Source organism: Aquarana catesbeiana, linkage group LG02 (genome assembly GCF_042186555.1).
Source record: "Aquarana catesbeiana isolate 2022-GZ linkage group LG02, ASM4218655v1, whole genome shotgun sequence".
Lineage (NCBI taxonomy): Eukaryota > Metazoa > Chordata > Amphibia > Anura > Ranidae > Aquarana > Aquarana catesbeiana.
Window position 1 is genome coordinate 88,682,695 of NC_133325.1, and position 27,435 is coordinate 88,710,129.

The window sequence follows — 27,435 nt, forward strand, 5'->3', positions numbered from 1 at the left end:
TAATCGGGATTGTTGAGAGGTGCAGGAGGAAGAACGCCACATCGTCAGGGATCACATAATCAGTAAATTTCTGAGTGATGCGACGAACCTCCTTCCAGAAATTCTGTAGGTTAGGACCAAAAGATGTGAAGCATTGAACCCTCTCCCTCCCCACATCGCCAGCATCGATCTGAGGTGGCCGGAAAACATTTATGTAATCTGGAGGGGGTGAGGTACTATCTTGTTAGAATTTATAGTTCGTCTCCTGTATTTTGGTGCACAGTTGATGATCTTTTGTTTTTGTATCTCCGAAAAATTGCGGTTAAGGTCCCTTTCCCATCTAACTAGACAGGGTAGATGTGGTTGTGTAGAGGGCGTGTTGAGTAGCATGTACATTTTGGAGAGAGTCTTCGCTAATGGTTCATTACCTGTGCAGTACTCTTCAAAGGTCGTCAGTTGTCGGGAGAAGTCTTGAGGGTTAGGGAATGAATGTAAGAAGTGATGCACTTTCACCGCTTTCCAAAAAGGAAGTTGGTACATGCCTGTCGCGTTCGTTAATTCTGGTAGCGTCGGCCAACATCCATCCGTCACAAATTTGGCAGCATGGTCAAAGCCCGATCTTCGCAGGGAGTCAAATTCAATGGAATGGATGCCCGGCGCAAAATTTGGGTTTCCCAGGGTCGGATATAAAGGAGAGTTGCTCGAGGTAAGGGAGTATTGAATAGACACCTGACTACTGTATCGTAATGTGGTACCCAATAGGGGGTGTGTTTTTAATCCCGAGGGGAGGAGGTCATAACACCAGAATGCACTTTTCAATGGTATGTCAGTTTGAGCTTGTTCTATGAGAATCCAGAGCTTAGTCCTCGCGTTGCGTCTCCAGTCAAGAATACAACCTAACTGGGTAGCCAGGAAGTATTGTCTGATATCTGGGAGCGCTAGGCCTCCATATTGTTTGGGAAGTGAAAGCATTGTCCTACGTATGCAAGGTTTTTTGTTGGCCCAGATAAATCGGGTAAATAGAGCATGTACTTGTTTAAAGAATGAGTGCGATATGTGGACTGGGAGAGCTTGAAGCAGATATAAAAATTTAGGTAAAATGCAAATTTTTATGAGGTCACATCTGCCGAACCAGGAATGTATACCTCTGTTCCAATTCTCTAAAAGGGAGCGAGCTTTAGTCAGAATGGGGGGGAAGTTCAATTCATATGTGCGTTTGATATCAATTGGAATATTCATACCTAAGTATTTTGGAGCCACTGACGTCCATTTAAAACGGAAGCTGGCTTGCATAGATTGCATGGCAAGGGGGGCGATTGCAATGCCCATAGCGGCCGATTTGGTGAAGTTGATTTTTAAATTTGAAAGAGCACCATATGTGTCAAATTCTTTAAGGAGGTTTGGTAGAGAAATCGTGGGGTTAGATAGTGAGAAGAGTAGGTCATCTGCATATGCTGAGATTTTGCATTGGGTATCTCCCATGGGTAGCCCTTGAATGTCTGGATGTTGTCTTATTTTACATAAAAATGGCTCTAGGGAAAGTGCGAAGAGAAGGGGTGACAGAGGACACCCCTGTCTCGTTCCATTTGTGATGGGGAAAGGGGACGAGAGTATCCTGTTCGCCTTCACTTGCGCCGTGGGATTGGAGTATATCTTGTTTATCCATCTAATCATCCTGTCTCCTATGCCTATATGGCGAAGTACTGTAAACATGAAGTTCCAATTGACTCTATCAAACACTTTTTCAGCGTCTGTGCTTAAAAATACACATGGGGAGCCATTAGCGTTCGCCGTATAGAGGAGATTTAATACTTTTATAGTGTTATCTCGAGCCTCTCTGGTGGGTATAAAGCCCACCTCATCTAAGTGGATTAATGACTGGAGATGTTGGGATAAACGGGTTGCTAGAATTTTGGAAAACAATTTTAAGTCAATGTTCAGCAAGGATATGGGTCTGTAGCTCCCACATGAAGTCGGGTCTTTACCTTCTTTGGGGATAAGCGATATGTGGGCCTTTAGCATGTCTCTGGGAAAAGTTGCCTCCGCTCCAACTTTATTAAAAAATGCTACCATACGTGGGCCCAAAAGGGGAAGGAAAGTTTTGTAATATTGGGTGGTGTACCCATCGGGTCCCGGGGCTTTTCCTGGTTTCATGGCGCCGATGGCGTTTTGAAATTCTTCTAGAGTGATTGGTGAATCTAGCTCCTCACTTATTTCCGTGGCGAGAGAGGGAATTTGAGAAGATTGTACGTAATCGTCCATAACAGTTTGGGAGGCTGGGTTGTGTGGTATGTTATATAGTTTGTCATAGAAGTCTCTAAACACATTTGATATCTGTTCTGGCAGTGTAACTTTATGGGAATCCGGCCCTACTATGTGTGGGATGTAGGCTGCTTGTTTCTGTTCCCAAACTGCTCTGGCTAGAATCTTCCCACATTTGTCGCCAGTCTCGTAAGTGGTTTGTCGGCAGCGTTGCAACGCTGCTTTGGCCTTATAATGTAGTAAGTCTGTAATTTGTTTGCGTAACGTCCCAAGTTCTATCGCTGAGGTCTGGGATGGGGCATGTTTATGGCATGCTTCCACAATAGACAGGGCATCGAGGAGCTTTGTCAACTGTTCATTTCTTTCCCTCTTTATGCGCGCTCCATGTTTAATCAGTAGGCCCCTAAGGACTGCTTTATGGGCCTCCCACAAAACACCGGGGTCACATTCCTGTTGATCGTTTTCCTGAAAGTATGAGGTCAATGTTTGTGTCGCGTCAGCTAAAACTTCGGGAATCTGGAGGAGACTCTCGTTCAGTCGCCAGACCCTTGACCTAGACGCGGATGTCCCGGTGAGAGTGTATGTGAGGGTGATAGGAGCATGGTCTGACCATGTGATGAGGCCTATGGATGAGTCTACCACCGAGTGTAGTTGATTATGGGGTATCAAAAAGTAGTCTATTCTGGAGTAGAGTTTGTGGGTTTGTGTATAGAAAGTATAGTCACGCTCTCCCGAGTGTTGGAGTCGCCACAACCAATTGCGCTTTATGTAGGGAGTTAGCTATGCACTTTCTATGTGTCGGAGGTACTGAGGAGTGTCCAGAGGACGTATCCGAGGATGGGATAAGGGGGATATTAAAGTCCCCACCTAGGATCAGCTGGCCAGCTGTAAACTCCCCCAGTTTGTCTAAAATGCTTGTGATAAAGGTGTCCTGATGTTCATTAGGGGCGTAAATCGACGCCAATGTGAGTGGGGTGTCGCCGACTAGCCCTCTTAAGAACACGAAACGTCCTTCCGAGTCTTTGAGCGCTGCTTGGCACTGCCATGGAAGTCTACTCGAAATTAATATAGATACTCCCTTAGTTTTGGCTGCGGGGTTCGTTGAGTGATATGCCACCGGGAAGAATCTATTTTTAAGCAACGGGAACTTATCGTGCTTAAAATGGGTTTCCTGGATAAAGGCAACATCTGCCCGGGAGTTCCGGAGGTCAGTTAAGAGCATCCGTCTCTTTTCTGGTATATTTAAGCCCTTCGCGTTGAGTGAGACTACTTTTATGGAATCCATCGCCCTGGCTGCCAACGGGGTAGAGAAGGGAAAAAAGTAGAAAAGTAGAGTGGAAGAGGGAAGAGGGGAGTAGAAAGAAGAAGTGGATACTGAGGAAGATTAGAAAGAGAAGGTCCACCCAGAAGGGGAGAGAGAGTGAGTCTCGCCCCCTATGTGAGGACAGTAGTACAGAACAGGTCACAACTCAAAGACCTGAATCTACTAAGTTAACAAGTAATGACTTGAATATACACGTCACCACCCAAAAGAGCCCTGGGGATGCGTGTGGGCCTAGTTGGGGGAGGAGTTAGATCGTGACTGGAAGAGAAAGGTCCTGACTCTCCCACCCACCCAAGTAGGAACTTGGAAGTAATTATAGAAGCAAAATGAATATAAAATGAACAGTGATGACATAGAACATAAAACATTAAATCAAGAACTATCACTGAGGGATCCCAAATACAAGTAAAGGAAACCATTAACATTTTCCCAGCCAATCTGTAACACCCTGTAACTTACTCTCCCACTACTACTCCTGTCCTCAATACATCTCTGTGCCCGAACCTGCTGCAGAGGAACTCCTCTAGCACATCTGGATAAGGGGTGTTCCCGGTGCTTCCTACTCATCCCATCTACCTCTCTTAGGGGACGCCCACCCCCCCTACATTAGGATATCCTTCAGGCTCTTCTCCCCTACTCCCCTACATACAACAGAGCCCCCTCCCATAGATGGCCCCTGCTTGGGATCTATCTAGACTAAACCGGAACCTCTCTTCTCACTGTCGTATGGCCCTTGCCAATGATCACCCAGTCTGGCGAAAGGTACGCAAATAACCTTATGTCCTCTTCTAAGTTGGGTATTAACATATCTCCTTGCCGGTCTCCCCATGCTTTACCCAGAATACCAGTAAAGTGTTACAGCACATATGTCCCTCTGAGTAGACACCCCACATTATGGAATGATAGGAAGTAATACTACGGATCTATGTAGTAGATTAAACAGTAACCTCAGCTTGTCTCTTCATCTTTTGGGAAGACTAGTGTTTAGCCACAAAAATAAACATCATAGTTTCTAACACCATTAGTAATATATGACCGTTGTCTACACCATATTCAATATGAGTTCTAGCGACTGTATCAGGAGAGAGTCAACCTTCTCAGGGCATGTAGGTGGTCCGGCATCCACAATTGTCCTCCGGATAACAGTGATTTGTTTTGTGTCTCCTCTGAAGTTTCACTATTCCTACCTCCGAAATCATTCCGACCATAGACAGAAAGATAAGTGTCCAGCGTATTGGTCAAGTTATTGTATTCCCACAAAATAGAAAGCAAGATGCCCGTCGTAAGTCAGGGATGTACCGGGGGAAGAGTTTGGGCGCTGTCAGTCCAAATTGAAATGATGTTTGCATCGGGGGTGGGGGACCGACTAACCATTATGCCAACTGGGCAGTACAAGGTGTAAAAAACCCGGTTGCCTGGGGGGGGATGGCTTGTTCCAAAACCAGTATCTAAATGGGCAATCCACATCAAGACCGCGTGTAGGTGAAACCCCATAGCATGTCAGGCATCAGGGGGAGACCAGGGATCCCCGGGGGGGGCAAAAAGGCTCTCACTCATAGCCAGAAGGGAATTCCAGTCGAGTCCAGCGGGAACAAAGGGATCCGTGGAAGGAGATCCTCCTAAACTTTGGATCCCGGGAGCAGGAGCTCACTATGAAAAAACTAGGCAGTGGGAGAGAAACCAAAAAAAATAGGGTGCTATGGCGGGTATGTGTGAAGGGAGAAGATACTCACGCTTCCTGAATGTCCTCAGGAGATACTGCACGGGAGCCTCGCCTATTCCTCAGAGGTCTCGGAGGCAATCTGCCGCTTGGTGTGGAGTTGTTTCTATGACTCTGAAATCTCAGTATGAAGCCCAACCAGTTCGGGACATCGATCGGCTCCGCTGTCAAGAAATCAAACAGAGCAGGCAGCGAGTCTGGTGAGCGGAGCGTGAAGGAGCGCTGATCTTTCCGAAAAGTAACCGATAGGGGGAAGCCCCACCGGTAGGTAGCATTGTGTCTCCGTGCCAAATCCAGGAGAGGTTTCAAAAGCGCCCGGCGTTGAAGCGTTGCCCTGGAGATATCTGGTAGGATTGTAAGTGCCGCTCCGTCCAGCTCCAGGTCTTGTGTTTCCCATGCCTTACGTGCGATAATGTCTTTATGGGCATAATGGTGAAGCCGGCAAATGACGTCCTGGGGTCTGGCGGGATCCTCCGATCTGGGACCCAGTGCCCTATGTATGCGATCAAACTCCAGACGACCTTGTATTTTCCACCCTCTGGAAAATGTCAGCCACAGTGTCTGCTAAATCCGCCGGCCCCGTTGCCTCAGGGAGGCCGCGGAGTCGCAGATTATTCCTGCGACTCCTGTCCTCCATTTCTTCCATGTGCAATTGTAAACCCAGCGACATCTCAGCCTGGGACCTGTGTTGTGCTTCAAGTGCCGTGACTCTACGGTCGATCACCAACATAGAGGTCTCTCCTGCCGTGAGTCTATCAGACAAGGAATGTACCTCCTGTTTGACCGCGTGGAGCTCTTTGCGGTGCGCCGCCTCCACACGACCTATCAGGGTTTCAATGTCAGCCTTCGTTGGTAAGGCCTGAAGAATGGCCCTCAATTCCTCATCTGCTCCAAACATCAGGGGTGGCTGCGGCGACATCCATGGATCAGTCGATAGGGATGGCGGAAAGTTGGAAAAGATCTCCGGGCTTTGAGATCTTGTAGGTGAGTTTAGTTGAATGTTGTGCATAGGGCTTGAAGAATGGGAGGCATGTGCTGTCGCCATCTTGAGTTCCGGAGATCCCGACTGCAGATGTTGAAATATCCTCAGTATTTCCCCCTGTGCCGAGACCGAAGGAGTCGGTTTGTTGGTCTTTTTGTTCTTCTTTGACGTATGTTTCTTAGAAGAGAGCATTATGCAGTCAAAGCTATACTAGCTGGGTGAGATAGGAGAAGGTCGGGAGCTTCACTCAAACGTGTCTCTACTCAGCCATGTCCAGACCACGCCCCCTTTTTTTTTTTTATATATATATATATATATAATTGTAGTTTGTATTAAATTTCATCCAAAAACAGTATACAATACAAGACAACTACCCAAGGATTTTTTTTTATAATTGCAGTTTTTATTAAAGTTTTGTGTAAAAACAGTATACAAAACAGGACAACTACCAGAGTTTTTTTTATAAATTGTAGTTTTTATTAAAGCTTTATTTAAAAACAGTATACAAAACCGGACAACTAACCCAGTTTTTGTTTTACAAATGTAGTTTTTATTAAAGTTGTATCTAAAAACAGTGTACAAAGCAGGGCAGCTACAGCAGTTTTTAACTAGCTTTTGAAGTAAGGTGCACATGGAAGGGCTTTGCACAGCAAAAAAACAAAAGATTTCCCAGCACACTTACCAGCTAACCTGCAAATAAATCAAAAAGGCACAATCTAACACTTGGCATTAAAAACAGAGGTCTTAGTTGCATACATTTGCATATGGGGAAGCCGCACTTCTTCACCAAGGCTCCTCTGTAAAGTGCGGTCCTAAGGCCTCGTTCACACAAGGCGTATGAATCCGTACCCCGTGTGAGGGCGGTGGGTACAAGCGCTCCGTGCATCCCCCATACAGGCAGTCACATTGCACACATTTGCAAATGTATGTGGAAGCTGCACTGCCTCGTCAAGGCTCCTCTGTACAGTGCAGTTTTTTTTTTGTTTTTTTTTTGTATGATTATCCAGACCCCACAGTTGATGTAGAGGAAGGCGAAAAAAACCCTGATGAAGCATGGTGTAATTTGCTCCAACAGGGAAAAAATTCCTTCCTGATCCCCGAAGGCGATCGGATTGCTCCCTGGATTATACATCTGTGGGTGGACATCACAATATCTTTTGATGGTTTTCAGTTTAAAACTGCTTGTTTGATGAATATCAAGAAGTAAAGTCCAAAAATGAGGAATCTTTCTTCATCTGGATCTTCTGAAGATGATATCAATGTCTTTACAGATGAACTGTCCTCTCCAAATTTCTCATGAATATATCGGTATATATGTCCAATACAGGTAGTATGTCACATCAAGAACTATTGTCCAAATATGAGGAATCTTCATCATGTCCATCCACCCCTTTAAGGGGACGCAGCGGCTGGACAAACACAGCCCTAATTTGACAGGTGTGCAGGAGCGGGTGAGTGGCCCTGAATGCACACAAATTAGGACCTGTGTTCCCCGGCTGCCCCGCTGCTCCGTCCCCAAAGTGTAACATAGGCTGACAGCACCCTGCTGTTGGTGGGCTTGCTGGTTGGCATCCTGCTGTGGGTGGCACCCTGCTGTGGGTGGCTCCTCTGTACAGGGCAGTTTTTTTTTGTTTGATTTTGAATATTTGTTCATCTGGATCTTCTGAAGATGATATCAATGTCTTTACAGATGAACTGTCCTCTCCAAATTTCTCATGGATATATCGGTATATAGGTCCAATACAGGTAGTATATCACATCAAGAGCTATCGTCCAAATATGAGGAATCTTCATCATCATGTCCATCTACCCCTTTAAGGGGACGCAGCGGCTGGACAAACACAGCCCTAATTTGACAGGTGTGCAGGAGTGGGTGAGAGGCCCTGAATGCACACAAATTAGAACCTGTGTTCCCCGGCTGCCTGGCTGCTCCGTCCCCATAGCGTAACATAGGCTGACAGCACCCTGCTGTGGGTGGGCTTGCTGGCTGGCACCCTGATGTAGGTGGCTTGCTTGCGGTCACCCTGATGTGGGTGGGTTTGCTGGCTGGCACCCTGCTGTGGGTGGACTTTGTGGCTGGCACTCTGCTGTGGCTGGCTTGCTGGCCAGCACCCTGCTGTGGGTGGACTTTGTGGCTGGCACCTTGCGAGTGCACCAAAAAAAATTTCAATGTGTCCTCACTTCCTCTCTATAGGATCACAATGTCTTCTATGAAGCTCTTGAAAAGAACTAGCTCTGGTATATTTTTTCAGAAAATTGCTTTGTCTTCCCATTGGCTTAACAAGAGGTTGGCAGCACTGGGGGCATATTTGGTTTGTCATAGCTAGTTTTAGTGTTCCTCCCTGTAGTCCCAGTATTATTTGCCCTAGGATGGGTGGGTGTTTCCACCACATCCCCTTCTATGGCCTCTGACAGAGCCTCTCTATTTGGTGATGGCTCCCTGGAGTCAATAACGTCATTGATGTTTAATTCCTGCCACTTATATACTTTGTTTTTTCTATAGTCGTTCCAATCCCTTTGGTATTTTTAATTTTTGTATGTTTGATGTCTTTATCAGCTTTAGCTAAAAACTTTTGTCTTTGAGCAGATTTTTCTTTGTATCCTGACGTATCTTTGAATGGACTAAATTTTTCTTTTAATTCAGCTATTTTTGTGGCTATTTTTTGGAGTTGGAGCAGTGTGACCGCATGCAAACGGAGGTGTGCCAGAGTCACAGGGTCTAAGAAGCCACCTGGTCTTCAGGCCTCGCAGTCATAGGGGCCTCGCACAGCTGGCTAGTTTACCTAATTGAGAAAGATGTATATAAATAACACTGCGCTAACCCAATATGCAAAAAGCAGCTACATAGAATATGACCAATATTAAAAACACAAATACAAATAAAAATGTAGCGCTAATGATAATGACCAATGGTGGAAAACACATCAGTGATGGTGGCCATTAGAGAGGGCCCATGAATGAAGCACATGTGACGTGATATCAATTAGTATGTGATGGGAAAAATACAATAAAGTCCCAATATGTAGCCATAAACCAGACAATGAAAAGTCCCAGAATCAAGTTAATTGATCAGTTCTTGCTGAACTGGCCGTGATTTGAGGCAGGGAAGATGGTAACCCATGAAGTGGGGGAGAGGTTTACTAGAACTGGAGCACTCAGAATCTGGTGCAGCTGTGAATGGTAGACAATCAGCACATGTGCTTCATTCATGGGCCCTCTCTAATGGCCACCATCACTGATGTGTTTTCCACCATTGGTCATTATCATTAGCGCTACATTTTTATTTGTATTTTAGTTTACCTAATTACCTTTTCTTTCTTTTTTTCTTTCTTTCTTTCTTTCTTTCTTTCTTTCTTTCTTTCTTTCTTTCTTTCTTTCTTTCTTTCTTTCTTTCTTTCTTTCTTTCTTTCTTTCTTTCTTTCTTTCTTTCTTTCTTTCTTTCTTTCTTTCTTTCTTTCTTTCTTTCTTTCTTTCTTTCTTTCTTTCTTTCTTTCTTTCTTTCTTTCTTTCTTTCTTTCGCGGTGGCCTCAGGCCTCGCAGTCATAGGGGCCTCGCACAGCTGGCTAGTTTACCTAATTAAGAAAGATGTATATAAATAACAATGCGCTAACCCAATATGCAAAAAGCAGCTACATAGAATATGACCAATATTAAAAATACAAATAAAAATTTAGCGCTAATGATAATGACCAATGGTGGAAAACACATCAGTGATGGTGGCCATTTGAGAGGGCCCATGAATGAAGCACATGTGACGTGATATCAATTAGTATGTGATGGGAAAAATACAATAAAGTCCCAATATGTAGCCATAAACCAGACAATGAAAAGTCCCAGTATCAAGTTAATTGATCAGTTCTTGCTGAACTGGCCATGATTCAAGGCAGGGAAGATGGTAACCCATGAAGTGGGGGAGAGGTTTACTAGAACTGGAGCACTCAGAATCTGGTGCAGCTGTGAATGGTAGACAATCAGCACATGTGCTTCATTCATGGGCCTTCTCTAATGGCCACCATCACTGATGTGTTTTCCACCATTGGTCATTATCATTAGCGCTACATTTTTATTTGTATTTTAGTTTACCTAATTACCTTTCTTTCTTTCTTTCTTTCTTTCTTTCTTTCTTTCTTTCTTTCTTTCTTTCTTTCTTTCTTTCTTTCTTTCTTTCTTTCTTTCTTTCTTTCTTTCTTTCTTTCTTTCTTTCTTTCTTTCTTTCTTTCTTTCTTTCTTTCCTTCCATCTTTCCATCTTTCTTTCCATCAGTGGCAAGGCTTTCTTGCTGGCACCCTGATGTGGGTGGCTTGCTGGCTGGCACCCTGATGTGGGTGGGCTTGCTGGCTGGCACCCTGATGTAGGTGGCTTGCTTGCTGTCACCCTGATGTGGGTGGGTTTTCTGGCTGGCACCCTGCTGTGGGTGGACTTTGTGGCTGGCACCCTGCCGCGGGTGGACTTTGTGGCTGGCACTCTGCTGGGGCTGGCTTGCTGGCCGGCACCCTGCTGTGGCTGGCTTGCTGGCTGGCACCATGCTGTGCATGGGCTTGCTGGCTGGCACCCTGATGTGGGTGGGCTTGCTGGCTGGCACCCTGCTGTGAGTAGGCTTTCTTGCTGGCACCCTGATGTGGGTGGCTTGCTGGCTGTCACCCTGATGTGGGTGGGCTTGCTGGCTGGCACCCTGATGTAGGTGGCTTGCTTGCTGTCACCCTGATGTGGGTGGGTTTTCTGGCTGGCACCCTGCTGTGGGTGGACTTTGTGGCTGGCACCCTGCCTTGGGTGGACTTTGTGGCTGGCACTCTGCTGTGGCTGGCTTGCTGGCTGGCACCCTGCTGTGGCTGGCTTGCTGGCTTGCACCATGCTGTGCATGGGCTTGCTGGCTGGCACCCTGCTGCAGGTGGGCTTGCTGGCTGGCACCCTGATGTGGGTGGCTTGCTGGCTGGCACCCTGATGTGGGTGGGCTTGCTGGCTGGCACCCTGATGTAGGTGGCTTGCTTGCTGTCACCCTGATGTGGGTGGGTTTTCTGGCTGGCACCCTGCTGTGGGTGGACTTTGTGGCTGGCACCCTGCTGTGGGTGGACTTTGTGGCTGGCACTCTGCTGTGGCTGGCTTGCTGGCTGGCACCCTGCTGTGGCTGGCTTGCTGGCTTAGGACCTGTGTTCCCTGGCTGCCTGGCTGCTCCGTCCCCATAGCGTAATATAGGCTGACGGCACCCTGCTGTGGGTGGGCTTGCTGGCTGGCACCCTGATGTAGGTGGCTTGCTTGCTGTCACCCTGATGTGGGTGGGTTTTCTGGCTGGCACCCTGCTGTGGGTGGACTTTGTGGCTGGCACCCTGCCGTGGGTGGACTTTGTGGCTGGCACTCTGCTGTGGCTGGCTTGCTGGCTGGCACCCTGCTGCAGGTGGGCTTGCTGGCTGGCACCCTGATGTGGGTGGCTAGCTGGCTGGCACCCTCATGTGGGTGGACTTTGTGGCTGGCACCCTGCTGTGGGTGGAATTTGTGGCTGGCACCCTGCTGTGGGTGGGCATCTTATGGCTGGCACTCTGCTGTGGCTGGCTTGCTGGCTGGCACTCTGCTGTGGGTGGCTCCTCTGTACAGTGCAGGTTTTTTTTGTTTGATTTTCAATCTTTGTTCATCTAGATTTTCTGAAGATGATATCAATGTCTTTACAGATGAACTGTCCTCTCCAAATTTCTCATGAATATATCGGTATATAGGTCAAATCCAGGTGTTTTGTCACATCAAGAACTAATGTCCAAACTTGAGGAATCTTCATCATCATGTACATCCACCCATTTAAGGGGACACAGCGGCTGGACAAACACAGCCCTAATTTGACAGGTGTGCAGGAGTGGGTGAGTGACCCTGAATGCACACAAATTAGGACCTGTGTTCCCCGGCTGCCCGGCTGCTCCGTCCCCATAGCGTAACATAGGCTGACAGCACCCTGCTGTTGGTGGGCTTGCTGGTTGGCACTCTGCTGTGGGTGGCTCCTCTGTACAGTTCAGTTTTTTGGTTTTTTTTTGAATCTTTGTTCATCTGGATCTTCTGAAGATGATATCAATGTCTTTACAGATGAACTGTCCTCTCCAAATTTCTCATGAATATATCGGTATATAGGTCAAATCCAGGTATTATGTCACATCAAGAACTATTGTCCAAATAGGAGGAATCTTCATCATCATGTCCATCCACCCCTTTAAGGGGACGCAGCGGCTGGACAAACACAGCCCTAATTTGACAGGTGTGCAGGAGTGGGTGAGTGACCTTCAATGCACACAAATTAGGACCTGTGTTCCCCGGCTGCCCGGCTGCTCCGTCCCCATAGCGTGACATAAGCTGACAGCACCCTGCTGTTGGTGGGCTTGCTGGTTGGCATCCTGCTGTGGGTGGCTTGCTGGTTGGGACCATGATGTGGGTAGGCTTTTTGGCTGGCACCCTGCTGTGGGTGGGCTTGCTGGCTGGCACCCTGATGTAAGTGGCTTGCTGGCTGGTACACTGATGTGGGTGGCTTGCTGGCTGGCACCCTGCTGGCACACACTGTCAACTAAACACTAAAGAATACACACAAAACACACACTACACACAACACACTACACACCACACACACACTATATGTTGACAGGCGTCCTCAGGACCAGTCGATGTTTAAGAATCCAGGAATGTATATTTTCTTTCCTGGAATGTCCAAAGCCTTTACATCTATCGCTGATGGAGGAAGTCGACAGTTTGTTTCTATGTCCAAGGGCTGCAAAATGAAAAAACAAATATAAGATTCTGTATTCATAGATCTCTGACCTGAGTAAATATCAGAATATTGCTTAAAGCCCAATTCCAGAAACAAGTATAAATTACCCTTGCAGTATTTGTGTGTGTGTGTGTGTGGGGGGGGGGGGGGTTGCCTAGGGGTAGAGGAATAAGGCTTAATAATGTATTCCTTGCTTTGGACGGCCTTCATCTATGCAACCGATCCCTCACAGACCCTCGCTAAAGCTTTCCCAGCCACGGTCACATTTTTACCCCCTCACATACAACGTAGGACTGATAGGCCTGTATTGTACATGATGATGCAGAGGGGTTAGGGCTAGGTCCCTCTTTCTCTGCCCCTAGAGTTTACAAGCAATAAAGCATTAGAGTGCAGGGTGGGCTGGGGGTGGTGGTTGCCTACTGCGCAATTTATTTATTTTTTGAGTTGGGCTTTAACATCAAACAACTTCTTGAATACAACCTAGAACCTTCTTCCTCTTTCCATGCAGTGGAGGAGCAGATAGGATACAAATCTAGAAGCAAACAACATGTCTGGTCCCATGCCTTAAACCACATCATGATGGTCGAAGCCAAATGTCCTAGACACCCCAGACGTTGTATTATGAACCATTGCACCTTCTCACTTCAACTATCACTCCCAGCTGTGCACCATCGGGGTTTATTTACTAAAACTGGAGAGTGCAAAACCTGGTGCAGCTCTGCATGGTAACCAATCAGCTGACATTTTTTTTGTCAAAGCTTTATTGAACAAGCGGAAAGTTAGAAGCTGATTGGCTACCATACACAGCTGCATCAGGTTTTTCACTCTCCAGTTTTAGTAAATCATCCCCATTGTGTCTGATGCATAGAAAGTTTAAATCTTATTTACTTCTCCTGTAGAGAATGAAATATTGACTGATTAATCTGTGAGGTTTTCCTACAGGCTGGGATATGTCTGTACCCCCCTACATTAGCTGTAAGGACACAGCAATGCTCCTTATAGTGTGTAACAATCTTCTTTTTGAATCCTCATCCTATAAAGATTTGTGTACTTACCTGGCATACTGAGAAAGGGGGCTGTCCTTTCCCTTGTTCCAGCGACTTCCAATCAATAAGCCTCATGAATGAATGCCGTCTTATGTCTCTGCCGACTCCAAGCCTCTTGTTCGGACATTTGCATAGCAGCTATAAAAGAGAAATTAAGTTATTTTGAGTTAATTTTGCACTTTTTAGAAAAGAAAAAAAAAAAACTTTGATTACACTGCGTCTCCTCCAGGGCGGTCCTTTCACCCATTGGAGGATCATAGCATGTGAAGACATATATATAGCCAAGTACAGGTGCTGCATGTCTACTGACATGGATGGAATTCATATTATATCCCAGCACAACAAATGAGTACACATTATGATGTGCCACCATTAGATCACTTCTAACTGCCTGAGCTCTTTAGATTGGCGGTGATACTTAAAGTAGAATTACAGCCACAAGCAAAGGGATGAGATTGGATATTTTTAAAGAACTTTTTTTCTTCTCATTAACATAATTTATCAGCACAGGGCGATAAAAGCAGTTTGATGAATGGAGTTGGAAAGGTATTAGAACCTCTCTGTTAGGTTGTGGTTGCTTTCTGTGTCCCCCCTTGCTGAGATTTCCGTGTCCCCAGGACAGGATATGAAACAAAATGTCCACAACAGGGACACAGACAAGATTAAAATGACGGCAGGTGATCTAATCCTCCCCACTATATTCAAAACAATAATACATGGGGGGGGGGGGGGAGTTCTGCTTTAATAACCTCATACAATGTGCACATCAGTGATTGACCCCATGTGGCATCATCTTCTGAGCCCTCAGCCCCAGGGTGAAGTATTCCCATTGGATCTTCACCATGGGATGAAGAAGCCAAACTACCCAACAATCCAGCTGACAACCAGAATTTGCAACACTCCTACATTATACCCCTAAAGCAGCAGTAGTAGGCCTAGAAACCTTCCCTGTGCCTCTTCAAAATTAGAAAATGTCTTGTACTTACTCCGTCTATGAAGTCCTTCAGGTGTGGATCCATGTCTGCGGGGTAAACAGGATCTTCGTAATTCAAAGCCTCCCAGAGTACCTCGGTGTTATAGGTACAGAATGGCGCAGTGCCGGTAGCCATCTCGTATATGACAACCCCCAGTGAAAACCAGTCGGGTTCAAACTGGTAGAAGTCGCCATTGATAACCTGCCAATCAGAGAAAAGAAATCAGTTACTTAGTTCCTACAAACTTACCATCCTTTTATAGGGGAAATAATAATATGTATTCATTGAACGTGTATTCTAAGGGAGGCATTTACAAAGCATCAGTATGTCCTTACTGTGGCAACAGCACTATTTTAATAAAAATTACATTTATAAAGCACAGCGGTGGAATTGGGACTTTGAGTGCTATTACAGGGAATGGGTGTAAACATAAAAAAAAAACTTGAGCGAGAGCCTAGTCATGTGACTCACCCTAATCAAATCAGAGTTCTCTTTGTTATGCTAAGTATATAGAACTTCATAGGATACCACAGGCTCTACACAGTGGCATGCATTTAATGAATGGGCCATAAAGAGAAAAAGAGAGCAGGTAGTGATATCTGCTCTCCAGTAGAAATCATTGCAACATTAACCTTGATGTAGCTTTTTACATTTTTATGTTTACTATTTCATATGTCCATTATTATAGATATTGTAGCTAGGCTTGCTTTAAGCAAGAGAAATGGCAAAGAACAACCACTGTGCCCAACAGCTAAACCAGGAGGCAGAGCCGGCATACGCAATGGCTGCCCCCCCATGGACATATATTAACCACTTAAGCCCTGGAGCATTTGGCTTGCCAAAGACCAGAGCACTTTTTGCGATTCGGCACTGCGTCACTTTAACTGACTGTTGTGCGACGTGGCTCCCAAACAAAATTGATGTCCCTTTTTCCCCACAAATAGAGCTTTCTTTTGGTGGTATTTGATCACCTCTGCGGTTTTTATTTTTTGCGCTATAAACAAAAAAAGAGCGACAATTTTGAAAAAAAAAAAAGCAATATTTTTTACTTTTTGCTATAATAAATATCCCCCAAAAATATATAAAAGAACAAATTTTTTCCTCAGTTTAGGCCGATATATATTCTTCTACATATTTTTGGTAAAAAAAATCGCAATAAGCGTTTATTGATTGGTTTGCGCAAATGTTATACCGTCTACAAAATAGGGGATAGTTTTATGGCATTTTTATTAATAATTTTGCGACATTATGGCAGACACATCAGACACTTTTGGCGCTATTTTGGGACCATTCACATTTATACAGCGATCAGTGCTATAAAAATGCACTTAAATGTGACTGGCAGTGAAGGGGTTAACCACTAGGGGGCTAGGAAGGGGTTAAGTGTGTCCTAGGATAGTGTTCTAACTGTTAGGGAGCGTGGCTACAAGGGACATGTCACTGATCACTGCTCCCAATAAGAGGGAGCAGAGGAACAGTGACATGTCACTAGGAAGAATGGGGAGATGTTGTGTTTACACTGACATCTCCCCGTTCTTCAGCTCCGTGACACGATCGCGGGACACCAGCGGACATCGAGTTTGCGGGTCCCGCGGGCACGATCACAGAGCTCGCGCGTGACCACACAGCGTCAAATTTTAAAGGGACGTACGCCCATTTGCCTGACGGTGTCATTGTGTCGACGTATATGTTCGTGCGGCAGTCGGCAAGTGGTTAACAAATTATTAAAAAGATTTTAAGAGCTTAATGATTACCAATCAGGTGATTTACATTGCAGTGTTCTGTATGCAGTCCAAAATGTTTATATTACAAGTATCAGAGGGATAGTGATTGGATTGTGATCTACTGAATAGATGAGGCCTAATGATGGGTAAACAGAGCGTGACTTACTTCTGGCGCCATGTATCCACGTGTTCCGGCTACACCCGTCACCTTCTTATCACCGAACAGATCCATTACTGCCAGTCCAAAGTCTGCAATACGGACATGACCTTTGTTGTCCATTAGGATGTTGCCTAACTTGATGTCTCTATGGACGATGCCACGCTTGTGAAGGAACTTCAATCCGCAGGATATTTCCGCCGCAATAAATCTATAAAAGAGAAAAAAATTAGATTATGAAGGAATTACATTTTACAGTCATTAGACTTAAGTAGAAACATTATCCATGGGCAGGGGGAGGGAGTACCTGGCTCTATCCCATTACCGGTTACACCTTTGAGGTTAGTTAGGTGACCGTACGGTCAGGGTTCTGGGTAGGGCACCTGCTCACCATTTCTGGTTTTATCAGATCCCAGATTCTGGAGTCTCCTTGGAGAACCCATTGGTAGGATCCAGGCCGTAAACATGCTTGTCACAGCAATAGGCATGTGACCGGTATTATAAGACCCCAAGTCTCCCTTCTGCCCTTAAAAGCATTCACAACACCGAGATCTGTGTTTTTGAATGATTTTGATTCCTTAAAAATGTCAGGTCACAATGTCATCACCATCGCCGGGTTACCATAGCGGAGAGCCGATCAAAGCCGATCACAGCTTTGTTCAGCTGTCTGACCAGCCAGTAGACGTGTCGGCTGGTCGTCTGGGTCTCCCGGTAGGATGAGAGAGCCTGAGAAAGCTGTGGTAGGTGCCGGGAGTGGAGGAAGTCCCCTCCTGCTGCATATAAAATGAATCCAGCGGTTAGTTAGACCGCCACCTCTAAAAAACAGTACCAGGGTAATGAGGTACCGGTACATCACTGGTCCAGAAGTGTTAGCCCCTTCATGCTGGTGGTATGCATATATGTGGCCTCTAGGTGGGTGGGTCTTAACGCTGAGAGGCCGCATATATGTGTACCAGAATGTAAACAGAGCTGTCCTGAGAATGCACTCCTGGCACAGTTACCGGTGGCTAAAGGAAAGTTCCCAATCGCTACATGCGATTACGAGCTCTCTGACCATGTGACCACTGTGACAGCCATTCATGGCGGTCACATGGTCAGAAACCCCGCTCCGCCTCCTGGCATCAGAAACCTCTTAAAGAACGTTACTAGGTGACTCTGGACTGTCTCCATCTCCTTCCCCACATGGTGCAATCACTGCCCGCTTTGGGGAAATTGGGATTGCAGAATGGCATGTGTATGAACAGTCTACTTTGAACCCCAACCCTACTATGATAATATAGAGTATCTAAGCTTGGGAGAGGTGCGTTGTCCCCAATTTATGGGGGACGGAGTGACATTACTCTAAAGTATCTACGTCAGATCTGGGTGGACTGATGTAGCTACACATTCTAATGGAGTCCAATGTAATTCTAAACTCCTAAAAGCCTGGATTGTAAAACGACATATCTTAAAAAAATTGCTTTCTATTCTATTATCATTGTGGTGATGAGACTTACCTTATGACGGAAATTGGAAGAGGGGAATTGTTTCTGGTGAAATGAAACAGATCCCCTCCAGAGATGTACTCCATAGCGAAACAGGCAGAATCGCGGGTCTGAAAAGTGGTGTAAAGCTGGGTGAGGAATGGACACCCTGCTGCCATCTTCATGACCTTCAGCTCTGTTTCAATGTCGTCCCGTTGATCTGAAGTCTTCACAACTGACTTGATGGCAATGATCTTCTTGGTTGCACAATGTGTTGCCAGAAAGACCTGAATGACAGAAAAGACAAAAATCATTTGTGTTCTAGGAAAGAATGTTTCTTCATTATTGGGAAAGGATGTAACTAGCATTGGGGAGGAATCAGAAGTAGTTATTGATGAAGGCTGCGAGGCTCGATGATGGACTGTCTTCTGATATCTATGACAGGTTGAGCTTTAGAGCTGCACAATTAATCATCAAGAATCGTTATCGCGATTTTTACTAAAGTGTTTCACAATTCTTTCTATGCAAAGAATTCTCTCTGCTCTTCTGAAGCCACAGCCCTCAAAAGAAAGGAAGTAACAATTTGTCAATGGAATAGACTGTGTGTGTGTGTAAGTGAAAAAGTTTAACCACTTAAACACTAATGCCGCGTACACACGGTCGGACTTTTCGTCTACAAAAGTCCGACAGCCTGTCCGACAGACTTCCGGCGGACTTCCGGCGGACTTTCGGCGGACTTGCAGCAGACTTTCTAACGAACGGACTTGCCTACACACGACCACACAAAAGTCCGACGGATTCGTACGTGATGACGTACACCGGACTAAAATAAGGAAGTTCATAGCCAGTAGCCAATAGCTGCCCTAGCATGGGTTTTTGTCCGTCGGACTAGCACACAGACGAGCGGATTTCGGGGTCCGTCGTAGTTACGACGTAAAGATTTGAAGCATGTTTCAAATCTAAAGTCCGTCGGATTTGAGGCTGAAAAAGTCTGCTGAAAGTCCGGAGAAGCCCACACACGATCGGATTACCAGCCAGCTTTAGTCCGTCGGCGTCCGTTGGACTTTTGTAGACGAAAAGTCCGACCGTGTGTACGCGGCATAAACCTTTTTTTGACATTTGTTGGTTTCAAGTTAAAATCATTTTTTTTTTTTTGCTAGAAAATTATTTAGAACCACCAAACATTATATATATTTTTTTAGTAGAAACCCTAGAGCAGTGAAGGCGAACCTTGGCCCTCCAGATGTTTCGGAACTACATTTCCTATGATGCTCCACTACACTGCAGAGTGCATGAGCATCATAGGAATTGTAGTTCCAAAACATCTGGGGTGCCAAGGTTTGCCATCACTGCCCTAGAGAATAAAATGGTGGTTGTTGCAATATTTTATGTCACACTGTATTTGCGCAGCGGTCTTTCAAATGCAATGAATTAAAAAAAAAAAAAAAAACAGTAAAGTTAGCCCATTTTTTTTGTATAATGTGAAAGATTTTACATCGTGAGAAGCGTCAGAGAATCGTGATCTTTTTATTCTAAGCAAAAAAATCGTTATTCTCATTTTGGCCAGAATCGTGCAGCTCTAGAGAGCTTTCCTAATTTTGTTTTCCCGGCTCCTCCCCTCCATAAGGCAGAGTGACATAATTAAGTCTACCAGTAGCTGAATCAGTTTTGGGTGGCTGGTACACATTGGCTAGTTACTGGGGAGGGATTTGTTTTGTGGGTGGAGCTACTAATCTAGTTATAGGTGAGAAAATGTGAACTTACCTGTCCGTATCCTCCTTCTCCGAGCACACGGTGTAATATGAAGGTTGACTGGCTGTCACAGCGTAGAGATCCTGCAGTGACAAGTTCTATGCTCTTTCTAGTGTCACAGCTCGGGGGTGTGACAAGAGGTGGAACTTCTGCTGCTGCATTTCTCATAGGCTTTCTAGCTGGTGCGGCATTTTTCAAGATCTTTCTAATAGCTGCAACATTTTCCCTGCTCTTTCTAGTGTCACAGCTCGGGGGTGTGACAAGAGGTGGGGCTTCTGCTGCTGCATTTCTCAGAGGCTTTCTAGCTGGAGCGGCATTTTTTAAGATCTTTCTAATAGCTGCAACATTTCCCCTGCTCTTTCTAGTGTCACAGCTCGGGGGTGTGACAAGAGGTGGGGCTTCTGCTGCTGCATTTCTCATAGGCTTTCTAGCTGGTGCGGCATTTTTCATGATCTTTCTAATAGCTGCAACATTTCCCCTGCTCTTTCTAGTGTCACAGCTCGGGGGAGTGACAAGAGGTGGGATTTCTGCTGCTGCATTCTTCATGGGCTTTCTTGCTGGTGTGGCATTTTTCATGATGTTTCTAATAGCTGCAACATTCATGGTGTTTTTAGTGTCACAGCTTGGGGGAGTCACTACAGATGATATTGTGTGGACTGCATCCCTATTTTTTTCCAGAAAGCCATTAAATGGCTCAGGTCTTATTTTTGGAATCATATTTTCCATCATCAGTTTTCTCATTTCACTGGTTAAAAACACAGAGAAAATCAGAAACTGTCAGAGAAGAAGAAATCTCAGAGAGCTCAGAAAAACAGATCTTCACTCCAAGAGAAGTCAGACTCTTCTGAGCTCCTCACAGGTGTGACTGATCAGTTTATAGCTCACTAACTGCCGATGACATCATCAATTCAAACTGGCCAATCACATCACAGGGCTGGTCACCATGGCAACTCTCCTAAGTTGGCAACAAGCCAGGATGCTATTCATAGCTGCACTGCTCAATCACATCATAGTGCTAGTTACATGACTCCTCCCCTAAGTCTCCCCCAAATTGTAAATAAGTCAGGCTGTATATTCTCATGTCAGAGATGTGAGGCTGCTGGGTCACATGACCTCAGCCAGTACATTTGTGGATTTCAACTGTCAAATTTCAGATTTTCTCTATTCTGTGGGGGAGGGGAGGGGAGGATGAGATGACTGTTGAGATTTCAGTTTCTGGAATAAACCAGTTCATTCCTGTTTTACTTCCCATTGATAAATGTCAAATTCAGATGTGTGGCAAATTACAAGAAACACGACCCCATCCATGAAATGTGCCGTCCTCATATTGACAAATTTCACAAAGATAACACATCAGGATAAGGATCCTTTTATTTATTTATTGTTTTTACCATGTCAGCTCCAGGAGGTTTTAACCCTTTCATGACCAGAACATTTTTGCTATTTAGCACTGTGCTACTTCAATTGGCAATTGCATCATTATGCAACACTGTATACAAATGAAATTTACAGTTTTTTCCCCACAAATAGAGCTTACTTTTGGTGGTATTTGATATCCACTGGGATTTTTTATCATATAAATAAAAAAACAGAAGATTCAAATAAACGTAAAAAAGACCAAAAATTTTTTTTTTTTCAGTTAGAAAACATATCTAGTAAAATATTAAAAAAAATCTTCATAAATTTAGACCAAAATGTACTCTGCTACATGTCCTCGCTAAAAAAAAAAGTGTATATTAATTGTTTTCTTATAGCGTTTACAATCTTTTTGTTAGAAAAAAAAATAAAATAAATGAAAAAAGACCAAAAATGAAAAAAAAAAAACAATGTTATGTTATAAAATGTTATAAAACATATCCAATAAAATAATTTAAAAAAAATCTAACTTCTACATAAATTTAGGCCAAAATGTATTCTGGTACATGTCTTTGGTAAAAAAAAAAAAAAAAAAAAAAAAAAAAAAGTTTATATTAATTGGTTTCTTTGTTATAGCGTCTAGAATCTTTTTGGTAAAAAAAAAAAAAATATTAATAAAAACACCGAAAATTTTAAAAAAAGGAATATTTTTTATTTTCAGTTATAAAACATATCCAATAAAATAATTTAAAAAATCTAATTTCTACATAAATTTAGGCCAAAATGTATACTGGTACATGTCTTTGGTGAAAAAAAAAAAAAAAAAAAAGTTTATATTAATTGTTTTTTTTTGTTATAGCATCTACAATCTTTTTGGTAAAAAAAAATAAAATAATGAAACACCGAAAATTTTTAAAAAAGGAATATTTTTTATTTTCAGTTAGAAAACATATCCAATAAAATAATTTAAACAATCTAATATCTTCATCAATTTAGGTCAATATGTATTCTGCTACATATTTTTGGTAATAAAATAATCCCAATAAGCGTATATTAATTGATAATTAAAACAATTTAATGAATTCAAATTAATTGGGGCCAAAATGTATTCTGCTACATGTCTTTGGTGAATAAAAAAAAGTACATTAATTGGTTTCTTAGTTATAGCATCTGCAATCTATAGTATATACTCTATATATTTGAAAATTGATCAGTACTAACAGCCTATTTTATTTTTTGAGGCCCTTAACCACTTTTAACCAGATTTAACCCCCCTAATGACCAGGCCATTTTTGTGATACGGCACTGTGTTACTTTAACTGACAATTGGTCGTACGACGCTGTACCCAAATAAAATTGATGTCTTTTTTTTCCCCCACAAATAGAGCTTTCTTTTGGTGGTATTTGATCACATCTGTGGTTTTTATTTTTTGGACTATAAACATAAAAAGATCACAATTTATTATTTACATAATATACACGTCACAATACACAATATACAAAACAATATTTTTTTACTTTCTGCTATAAATCATATGCAAAAAATAAATTTGACAATAACAATTTGCTTCATTAATTTAGGCCAATATGTATTCTGCTATATATTTTTGGTAAAAAAAAAAAAATTATGAAAAAAGACAAAAAATTTGAAAAACAATATTTTTTATTTTCGTTTATAAAACATATCTAGTAAAATTATTTTAAATATCTAATTTCTTCATCAATTTAGGCCAATATGTATTCTGTTACATATTTTTGGTAAAAAAAAAATCCCAATAAGCGTATATGGATTGGTTTGCACAAAAGTTATAGCTTCTACGAACTATAGGATATTTTTATTTAATCATTTATTTTTACTAGAAATGGTGGCGATCTGCGATATTGCGCCGGACATTCGGGACATCTAACTGACACTTTTTGGGGACTAGTGAGACTAATACAGTGATCAGTGCTAAAAAATATGCACTGTCACTGTACTAATGACACTGGCTTAGAAGGGGTTAAACATCAGGGGTGATCAAAGTGTTAAATGTGTGCCTGACCAGAGTTTTACTACTGTGGGGGAGGTGCTTGTACTAGGGGAAGGCATGGATCGGCGCCCCTGCTTAGCAGAGACACAGGATCCATGTCTTCTGTACTGACAGACCGCCGTTCTGCCCGTGTACAGAATCATAGAACACTTAGGGTCCTTTAACACTGATCAGTTTTTTGATGCACTTTTGTTGTTTAACCCCTTGGTGAAATCCACGCTTCTGGCACCCTGCATTTAAATTAGCATGAATGGGGGGGGGGCGGCGCCCGTGGGGGGGGGAAGCCAGATAGTATGTAACTGTAATGCACTCTTGTTGTTTAACCCCTTGGCGCCAACTCCCGTCGGTCCTTTAAAGGGTATGAACTGCCGGGAGGCGAGGCAAGGCGGGGCTTATGGTCATATGACCGCCATCCTCTGCTCCCCAAGCCCACCCTTTTTTTAAGCCAATTAGAGCCTCGGGCTCTAATTATGTGCTAAAAATAAAACCATTGAAATCCACGTATCTGGCACCCTGCATTTAAATTAGCATGGATGGGGGGGAGGCGCCCGGGGGGGGGGGGGGGTAATGCCAGATAGTATGTAACTGTACTGCCTTATTAGCAGCCCCGGTGACAGCCTTAGCTGTCAAAGCAGACATGAAGGACAGGCCACTGCTGGAGCATGGGGGGAGGGCCATCCACTGGATGGGAGGATCAGGTAAGTAAAAATGCTTCCCTTTAGACTAAACAAGCAATAAACCCTCGCGGTGTGGACGCAACTCCGCTGCAAGGGATCACTTTCAAGTTTTCAAGATTTGGGCTTTAAAGTAAATGTCACTTTATACAAGTGCTCATACCTCTTGAGATGGAAACGAGGGACAACTGTTAGCAAAAGTATTTAGGCATAGGACACACCCCCTGCCACACCCCCTTAAAGGAGAATTCTACAAAAAAATATTAGTTAAACCCACAAGTGCTTTTTTTTCCCCCTATACTATTCCTTTATTTTGGCTTCTGAAATGTACAAATGCAGCAATCTTGAAATTGAATGAAAGGTTTAACACTGGGAAACACGCTTTGAAAGAAAAAAAAGGTACCATAACTGCATAGATCAGAGCAAAATGAGGGACAAATGAAGAGGAAAGAGGGACTTTATTCTAAATCAGAGACAGTCCCTCGAAATCAGGGACAGTTGGGAGCTATGCGAGTGCTGCTGACGGGTATTACATGAAGGCAAAGAGAGGAGTTTATACTTGGGTGCTGCAGAGTCAGTCCCTTCAATCCATTTGAATCCTGGACTTCTCTGATTGTGATGGTGTTATTGAACTAGGTATAGCAGGGTTATATTTAAATAGAAGGTAGGGGGCGCTATTAGTGTGCCAATACAAAGTGCAATGGGGGTGTCCTCTGCTGCCCAAATCCGAGGTGAGCAGCTGTGATAAGTGGGGGGGGGGGTTAATATGGTGTCCGTCCACCTGAGCCGCCCAGAGTTGGTGTGCTAACAGGGGAAGAAAAAAAGTCATGTACAGTTAGGTGATTTCACGCTAAAGTGCCACCCTGCCGCAGTATATGTACATGGGGGCGGTCCTTAAGCGTTTAAAGGAACACTTGGGTCTAGTTTAACGTGGATCTGTCAGTAACTTCACAAGTCTGTATGAGTAAATTCCTGACATGTCACAATATACAGAAACAGGATCATTGTTCCACCTTTTATCTTTAAAAAGTGTCCTTGAGCTCTGGTCAGTGACTTTGTCTAGTCTGAGATGATGTCATCAGTTTGCTGCAGGCAGGAGGAAGCATTTCCTCAGTCTCCCCTCCCCCAGTGATCAGACTGTACATCCCTGATTGTCAACCTATGAGCTAAAGGGGACCTCAAATGTGGCCCCTGACATTGCCAAAGGGCCGCACGTAATGTTCAATATATGTAATGCTTATAAGTACCAACAGAAACTGTACATCAAATCAGGGCTTTTTTTCTCAGAGAATAAATGCAGGTACTCCGCCCTTCTGAGTGCAATGGCGGAACTACCAGGGCCATAAAGGTTGCTCTAGCGACTGGGCCCTGGCAGTCCGCCCACTGTGGAGGGACCCCAAGATGGCAGAGTTCAGTTCACACTGCTGCGACCCAAAGTCGTGTGACTTTCTTGCAACTTCTATGATTTAACATTGCAGTCTATGGCACTCAAATCAAAATCCCATAAAATTACTGGAATTACTGTCCCCGCGCCTTGAGTCACATTGATTAAGACTGCACCCACTGAAATTAATGTGTTTTGATTTTTGTAATTTTTTTTTTACACAAATAGACCTTTTTTTGGTGGTATTTAAACACCATTGGGGTTTTTATTGTTTGCTAAACATGAAAAAAAAGACAGACATTTAAAAAAAAAAAAATGTTTTTCTTAGTTTGTTATAATATTTTGCCAGAAGTAATTTTTCTTCTTCACTGATGTGCACTGATGAGGCAGCACTGATAGGCACTGATGGGCACCAATGAGGCAGCACTGATGGGCATTGATAAGGTGGCGCTGATGAGGCTGCACTAATATGTGGCACTGCTGATCTGCACTGATATGCAGAACTGATGGGCCATGATGAGCTGCACTGATAGGCAGCACTGATGGGCAATGATAGCTGGCACGGGCACTGATGAGCTGCACTAATGGGCAATGATGAGCAGCACTGATAGGTGGCACTGACAGGCAGCACTTATGGGCACTGATAAGGTGGCACTGATGAGGCAGCACTATTATGCGGTGCTGATGGGCACTTATAGGCAGCACTGATGGGTGGCACTGATAGGCAGCACTGATGGTCAATGATAGGTGGCACTGATGAACTGCACTAATGGGTGGCACTGATGGGCACTGAACTGCAGCACTGATGGGCAGCACTGATGGGCTCTGATAGGCGGCACTGACAGGCAATACTGATGGTCAATGATAGGTGGCACTGATGAGCTGCACTAATGGGTGGCACTGACAAGGTGGCACTGATAGGCGGCGCCGATGAGCTGCACTATTAGGCAGCATTGATAGGTGGCACTGGCACTGATGAACTGCACTAATGGGCAATGATAGGTGGCACTGATGAGCTGCACTGATAGGTGGCACTGGCATTGATTGGATGGCACTGATGAGCTGCACTGATAGAGGGCACTGGCACTGATACCTGGCACTGATGAGATGCACTAAATGGGCACTGATGGGCTGCTTGCACAGTCACTGATGTGATGAGTTGCACCCCACCCCCAAAAAATGTAAGTTAACCACTTCACTTCAGCCGGTACACACATTACTAGTATACATCACACTGCTGCACAATTTCACAGATAAAACTTGCCCAGCGCCCATGGCTTACTTGAAATTAGTTGTGCAGAATGATGAATGCAGATCCACCTTCTCCTGGCTCGCAGTACCGCTCGCACACAGCACTCCAGTCTCCAGTTCTTTCCCAATCAAGCCTCCCGGGATGCTGGGGAAGGCCTCCGGATGACGTCACGCCGGCCGAGACGTCAAGCTCCGCCTACAGTGTGCAAGCACGCTCAGCCTCGGCGGCGCACTGGTAACGCCCACACTGTCTGCAACGTCTGCTCTCTGCTTCGCCGCATCGCCACTATTACATCTGACTGACACGTGGGCCTATAAATAATGCAGCTGCATGGCAATGTTAATGTATATAGCGGCCGGCGGTCGATGGCCGGGCCGTGGCTATTGTATGTATTTAGAGTGTTTGGGCCTATATTATGAAGGGGGCCTGGAGCTGCAGCTCCAAAAGCCCCTATGTTAATCCGGCCCTGGCTAGACCCCCCGCCCGCGACAACAGATCCACCCCAGCAACAATAGATCTCCCAGTAGACAGCAACAATAGACCCCTAATTAAACAGTAGACCCCAGCAACAATTGACCCCCACCAGCAATAATAGATCCCCCAGCAGCAACATTTGAC